This window comes from Chenopodium album, chromosome 14, assembly GCF_948465745.1.
Source record: "Chenopodium album chromosome 14, dcCheAlbu1.1, whole genome shotgun sequence".
Classification (NCBI taxonomy): domain Eukaryota; kingdom Viridiplantae; phylum Streptophyta; class Magnoliopsida; order Caryophyllales; family Amaranthaceae; genus Chenopodium; species Chenopodium album.
Window position 1 is genome coordinate 35,016,749 of NC_137847.1, and position 7,031 is coordinate 35,023,779.

Genomic DNA, 7,031 nt, shown 5'->3' on the forward strand with positions numbered 1-7,031 from the left:
TGATTACTTTGATCCCCGTTCCTAGTGTTTTATTTGTTTGGTTCTTCGTTTTGTTAGTTGGTTAATGTTTACCTTTTATCCTTAGACTTTGATCTAGCTAAGGTGCATAATTGAGAGCGCTTGAACATTACCGTTCCTTTGGGTTCGACCCTTGACTTGCCTCTATACTAGTATTTAGGTTGGTTAAGTGTACATAAATTTAGTTTGACCGAGGGAGGATTAGTTTCAACGACCTAGTTTTTCCCCTCGTCAGGCACCGGTTCAAAACCCCCCTATGACACCGGTTTTGAACCGTTGAGCATTTGAGGGATGTCAAAAAGAGGGATTTTTGGCACTGGTTCAAAATTGGTGGCAAAAAAAGGGTTTTTGTCACTGGTTCAAGTTCAAAACCAGTGCCAAAAATGGGGCCAATTTTATTTTTATTTTTATTTTTATTTTTATTTTATTTATTTTATTTTATTTTATTTGCATTTTTTTCACTTAAATTGATATATAAACACTAACATATATATGAACTTACATATTTTCATTAAAAAAAGGCTGTAATATTGCAATTTTGGTCTAAAAAAATAAAATAAAATACAAGTTACACACAAAGACATCAATTAGCATACAATATTGGGACTTTTTTCCTTCAATATTTCCATATCAAGAGCTGACAGAATTAAACTATGTATTGAATTATAAGGCCATTTAGGTTCTTTTGTTTCAAGACTGCCCAACTTGAAAAGAAGGGGTGTGCTAAACAAGTAGGTTCAACTAGAAATAGGTCCCTTATGGAGGTTGAACAAGTTTCTGGTTGTGGGGTGCAACCATTTCTTTCCTCAGCTGAGTTAGAATGTCTTCCATAGTGTACTCTCTCTGCCAATTAACCAACATTCCAAACTTCTTGGGATCAACCTGCCACCCACAACATTACACATAAATGACTCCCCACAAACTACAGGGTATAGGACAAATGATGGAGAAAATAACGAAATTCTATGGAGTAACATAAATAATTCCATCTCAGATTAACAGAAAATACTTTGGTTGGATGTACATGTTTCTTATTTTTAAAAACAAAATAACTAAAGCTAAATAAGGTCATGATTCAATGGCCTAAATAGATTGGCTTCACAGTTTCACAAGGTGTCATAGTCTTGCACAGACTGCAAGTCCAATTATCTAAAAATAATGTTGAAGATTTCTACCTTGATCTCATGAATAACATAAGACAAGCAATATGATAAAAAGCTTGGCTTGAGCAATCTTTTTACCAAAAGGCCGAAATCAGGTACATAACGTAAATGATATAAAAGCAACATGGTGGGAAATTAAAGCTAAAGTGTAAGCAAGAAATCACAGCAATGTCCTATTAGGTAGTTATTAATATGCCACATATGTGGCAATGAATTTGCAAGGTCCATCGAAATATCTATGGTAATTCAACTCTATCCCTAATTATTTTTTTTTACAGTTTTGCTTCAAACATTTCCATTATTATTACATAGATGGTGTTGAGTGGTAATTAAAGTTTATAGGGAAGAAAAAAAGGGGGGGTTAACACATGGAGATTCCCAAGTGACAGACAATCAACTCAAAATTACAAGAGAGCAACCTAGCTGCAAGGGACCTCATGATGTAGAAATATTATTTATCATAGAAAATACATAATATTCACACGGAGATCCTTGACAAGCCGTAGAAAGGAAAAAAGAAATATGTATTTCCACATAATCAGGTAGAACAGTATAAACCATTATACATTACCATTCCACTCTCAGGATTCACACAAGTCATGTTGACCCTTGTGTGGAAGCAAACAGTTGGAGGTTTCTCTGGATAATCTTTAGCACAGAAAAGCTTCAATTGATAAATGCGGCCTTCATGTACACTCTGATACAAAAACCAACACAAATCTTCAAATAAATTACAACCACCAAAAAAAGGCAAATGATTCATGTACAACTGATAAATTACAACTCCTGTGTGAGTTGTGAAGGGCATGAACGACTTGATATCAAATTATTCAAATCACCAAGACCTGCGAACCTCAGACAACATGTTACTCCAGACATGGTTGTTGCCGATATCAACTGATTCAAATCATCAACCATAAAGTTCAAACAGCCCTAAACTAGAACTCAAAATAACTGCTAGATAAACTTCTTGCAATTAAACCAAAACCTCATATTAGAACTCAAATCAAAATTGCCAAACCAAATGATGAACTTCTTGCAACTAAACCAAAACATACAGATCTTAATTGATTTCAAATCACATAAACTATACAACTACTCAACAATACCCAATTTGAATAACATACCAACTTCAGATAATCTGCACAGCAAGACTAAGCAACAAAATTCTACCTTCAATCAATCTCTTGCAATTAATTAGCTCTACATGAAACAATAAAGTAGCCAAGGAATAATAATAAAATTAAAGAAAAACAACAAACAACAGCCTTGTGAGGCAGCAGCTGCAGCAACCAAAGAAAAAATTATTTATGAATATGTTATTAAAGCTAACACAACCAAAACTAATTAAAACTAGGAAGAAATTAAACTATTAAATGCAAAAAATCAGCAAAGTAAACATTAGGGAAGCTAATTAACTCGATATTTTATACCCAAACATATAATTATTCAGCCTAACACCTAATTCTAAAATCATATAATTCCAAAATCAACTAAATATGCAATTAATAAATCGAAAATAAACAATCAAACTCAGCTGCCATAAATCAGGCAAACCCTAAATTACAAAAGAAAAAAAAATAATGAAATTTTTTAAAAAAAAAAGATGGTAAAAATTAAGATCTGATCTATATGTAACTAAAACCCTAAATTATCAAAAAAAAATGTCGATCGATCTCAATGTAAGAAAAGAGGAGAGAGAAACAGGTAAACCGAGTAAGAGTGTCGGCTTCCGCCGCTTGGAAAAGCTCTGGCGCCGGTGAAGTAAGTTACGGCGAGGTACGAAGATGAAATTACAGATCCCCTCCTTTCGAGGCTAGCCTAAGCAACCGTTAATTCTCATTACGGCGGCAACCACTCCTCACTTTTGCGGCGAAGAGAGAGAGTGAAAGAAATAGAGATGAAGGATCGGCGTTTCAGGGGTAGGGTTGAGGGGTCAACGACTCAGCGGTGGAGGGGGGCGACTGTGAAGGCAAGAATAAGAGAGAGAGAGGGGTAGTGATAGAGAGAGATCTATGGGAAAGAGGAGGTAAGAAAGAGGAAGTGATTTGAGGAAGGAGAAGAGCGTAAAAAACGAAAAAAAAATTAAAATAACACAGAGGGCACAGGTTAACCGGTGTCTTTGTATTACCAATATCTTTTAGAGAATTAATTAAAAACAAAAGGGGAAGGGGCACCGGTTAACTGGTGCCATTTGTCTTTTTAGCACCGTATTTGATAAACCGGTGGGTTTTGCTCGGTGCGCATTTACCTTTTTCTACTAGTGATAGATCCTTGTCCTATAGTGATAGAGATCTTCCTTTTGCTTGGTGTTGTCAGTTTAAAGTCTTTCGCCATCCATGAAATAATTCTTCTGCTGGAGTAATAAGATTGGAGGGGTTGAAATTTTCACTCTATAGCACTGTTTGGATAAGCGCGGAGCTGTCATCGACGCGCTTGGGTTCATTCTTCTCGTACCCAAAGAGAAGACCCATGACATTAAAGTCAAAGCATGGAGGTGCTTGTTCCTGTGCACAAGAATGGGAATCTCATCTAGAAAATTACAATCTAAGAATATCTTGAAACCTGGTTGTCGTATTCCATCTTTAACAAATGGCTCTGGGAATTCGTAGCATAGATAGTCTTCTTCCTCTCTTATGAATTGTCCATTTAAAGTGAGAGGATAGCGATCCATTAGGATTGCTCTTTTTTGGGTGCGAGCCTTTCGTCGTGCATTAGACTTTTCTCGGACTCGCTTGAGATATTCTAGAGTTGGCTCAAAAACAAGTTCGAAAGTGTTTAACTTAGGGAGGCCAGGTACTTCCATTCTTTTAGCTATTCCCTTCTTCTTTCCTATAGTCATTCCAAGAAAGCGTCCTTGTCTTTTGAGAATAGCATTAACCACGAGATTTGAATGGGGGTCGTAATCAAGAGGGGTCTTTTCATCTTCCTCGATTAAAGAGACCTCTTTGGCGCTAAAGCCCCATAGATCTTCATTGTTTTCATCGTGCTCATAAATGTAGTAGTATGTTTGATGACTCTTGCGATAACATTCATGGTGACGGTTCCAAGAGCTTGATGACGAGTATTGTCATAGGCTCTTATCCCCTGTGTGGATGGAGACAGGTCCTCATCTTTTATTCTCAACATCCTTGCAGTTCGAAGTGGGCAAACATTGATCACCGAACTATTATCTATAAGAGTCATTGGCACATTCATTCTTTTAAAAATTACTGTGAGGTTCAAGGCTTTGTTATGCTTGTCATCTTCTGGAGGTAAATCTTTGTCAGAAAAGGTGATCAAGTTGATTGGACTGGGAAGATCACTTGTGAGGAAGTTGGCTAATCCCTCTAGAGTGGTTTCTTAATCTATTCCTACTTTAGCCAAAGTATCTGTTACCGCGAGCCTATGCTCATGGGATGTAGCTAATAGTTTCCATACGTTCATCTCAACTTTAGTCTTCTTAAGTTGTTTGACAACATCGTTGTCTACTATAAGTGGTATTGGGACTTGTTAAGTAGTAGGAATAGGCGTATTTATGACTGGGGGTTGTAATCTTCCAGATGTTGTGAGGACGTCGATGAGAGAATCTTCTTCATCCTAAATGTCATCGACTGGATAAATTGTAGTGAGTAGAGGTTCTTCCATATCTTTGAGGTAGACATTTTCATCATCATTGTCCCAAACTCCATTGAAACTAGCATCTTCCTCTTGCTTTGTTGGACACTATCTATAAATCCTTGGACGAGATCCTTGAATTTAATACAATTTTCTATGGTGTGTCCCCCAAGATTGGTGATATTGACAGTAGAATCTATCCGTCCTTTTTAGTGATTCAAATGGTCTTGGCTCGAGAGGTTTGACTTTTCCCTTCTCGAAGAGCATTTTGAACATCTTTTCATAAGAGATCCCAATAGGTATGTAAGTTTTGTCATTCTTTCTCGGTGGTGTGACTACGTTGAAAGTGAATAGCTTCCTTTCGGAGGATTTTGATGGAGAAATGCTCATCATCTTTTCAACAACGTGTTGCTTTTCGACCACCTCTATTCGTTTATTGTGACCTCTCATTAACTTTACTAGCTCCTCTACCGTATTTATGAGGACACATATTTCCTCCCTAGAGGGACCTTCCTTGGTTGGTGGAAAATCACTCATGGCATCGGAAAAGGTTTCCTCCTCTTCTTCGAAGGCATGAGTTTCTTCTATTGGCTTGATGAGGAGTAATAGATCGATATGATCTTCCTCGTTGGAGATTGCCAAGGAATATGAAAGTGGAGCATTATTAATGCTCGACTTCTTGCCAGCAGGAGGCAATGTGAGTTTGTTATTGTTGGTCAAGTCTTGAATGACTTCTTTCAACTTCCAACAGCTTTCGGTAGCATGGCCCCTTGTCCAATTTTCAGTCCTTCTTTCGACCGGTGGATCTCCCATTGGTTCAATAGGAGTGATGAGTCCTTTGGCATGAAGACGATCAAAAGTTGTGTCATAGCTCATGCTAATAGGAGTAAAGTTTCTCCTAAATGGTTTCCTTTGTCCCGGATTGTTCATAGCAAGAACTTCATTCAAGTTAAAGGTGCTAACGTTATTTGAGTGGGTGGTTTTGGAAGAATAAGGATTGTCGTTCTTCTTTACTTTCCAGCCATTGTTGCTATTGTTAGCAGCTTTTTGTTTGGCAAGGTCATTTTCGATGCCAATGCCTATGTTGTAAACAGCTTTAAAAGTATTCAAGTTGTTTTGGTATTTCAAGTGTTTTGAATACTTTTCTTGGAGGTTCTTGATGAACATTCTTACGGACTCTTTTTCAGTAGGGACCTCGACCATTTTAGCGGACGTTTCCTCCACTTGTTGTAGAAGGCTGTGAATCCTTCATTTTCTTTCTGTTTTAGCATCTTAAGTTCCCTATGGTCAGTTTTAACTTAGATGTTGCACTTATACCTATCAATGAAGGCGTACGTAATGGTTTCCTAAGAAGCAACTTTTTCCTCATCTAAGGAGAAAAACCATTGTTGACAAACAGTCTCAAGGGAAAGTGGGAAAAGAGAGGGGAAGACCCTCTTATCGATTGCCTTAATGTTCATTATTGTCTTAAAAGCTCCTAAGTGAAAGTAAGGGTTATCAATTGGCTTGAACTTCCGCGGAAGAAGTTCTTTGTCCATTGAGATCCCTTGAGAGGCTAATCCCATGGAATATGTAGTCGTTAGACATTTGATTGAGGCTATCTTCCATGCTCTTTATGGTATCAACCGACACTTGCCTAGTAGGTCATTGACTTGGGTAGTGAGATTCTTGAGCATAGCAGTGAGTCCATTGATAGTTTGCTTGATTTCATCAACTTCTTTTTGGGTAGCCATTATCACAAACTTTTTTTCTACGTCGAAACGGTTTGTCAAAGAGTAGAACTTGAACGAAAGTGTTGCCTTGATTAGACGCCCTTCTCTCATTGACCAAGTGATGTAATATTAAACCATTAACTCTTTTTAATGACTCGACTCGAATTAACTTTGACTTTTATTGGTTTAAAAAAAGCAAAAAATGGGTGCATATTTTGGGAATCAAGTACGGGGAATACAACAAGGTTCAAGCAACATAGTTTAAGTTGGGAGGATTACCCCCCTAAAAAAATGACGGAAAATGCGCACACAAGACTCTTAAACATGGTCGTGGTGACAAAATGTGTGCTTTTGACTAGTGAGTGAAAGTGACATACTTTGAGACTCGTATAAAGACCATGGGACTATGTGACTAGACTCAATTTATGACAAAATTATGACCTAGGTTATTAATTAATTAGCAAATTAGACTTGACGCAAAGACTTGAGCAGAAAACCAGACCATTGCGCAACTGATGGCACTATCGCGTCGCGTCAGAAC

The 7,031-nt window shown here is 37.4% G+C and overlaps 1 long non-coding RNA gene across 1 annotated transcript; it reads right to left on the reverse strand.

Moving 5' to 3' along the window:
- Positions 1 to 566: 566 nt before the first annotated feature.
- LOC145580205 (uncharacterized) lies at positions 567 to 3,261 on the reverse strand. Its single transcript, XR_014099333.1, has 3 exons — positions 2,895 to 3,261; positions 1,753 to 1,878; positions 567 to 900 (listed from the first exon to the last, which is right to left on the reverse strand). It is a non-coding gene; the product is annotated as an uncharacterized LOC145580205 (long non-coding RNA).
- Positions 3,262 to 7,031: the final 3,770 nt, after the last annotated feature.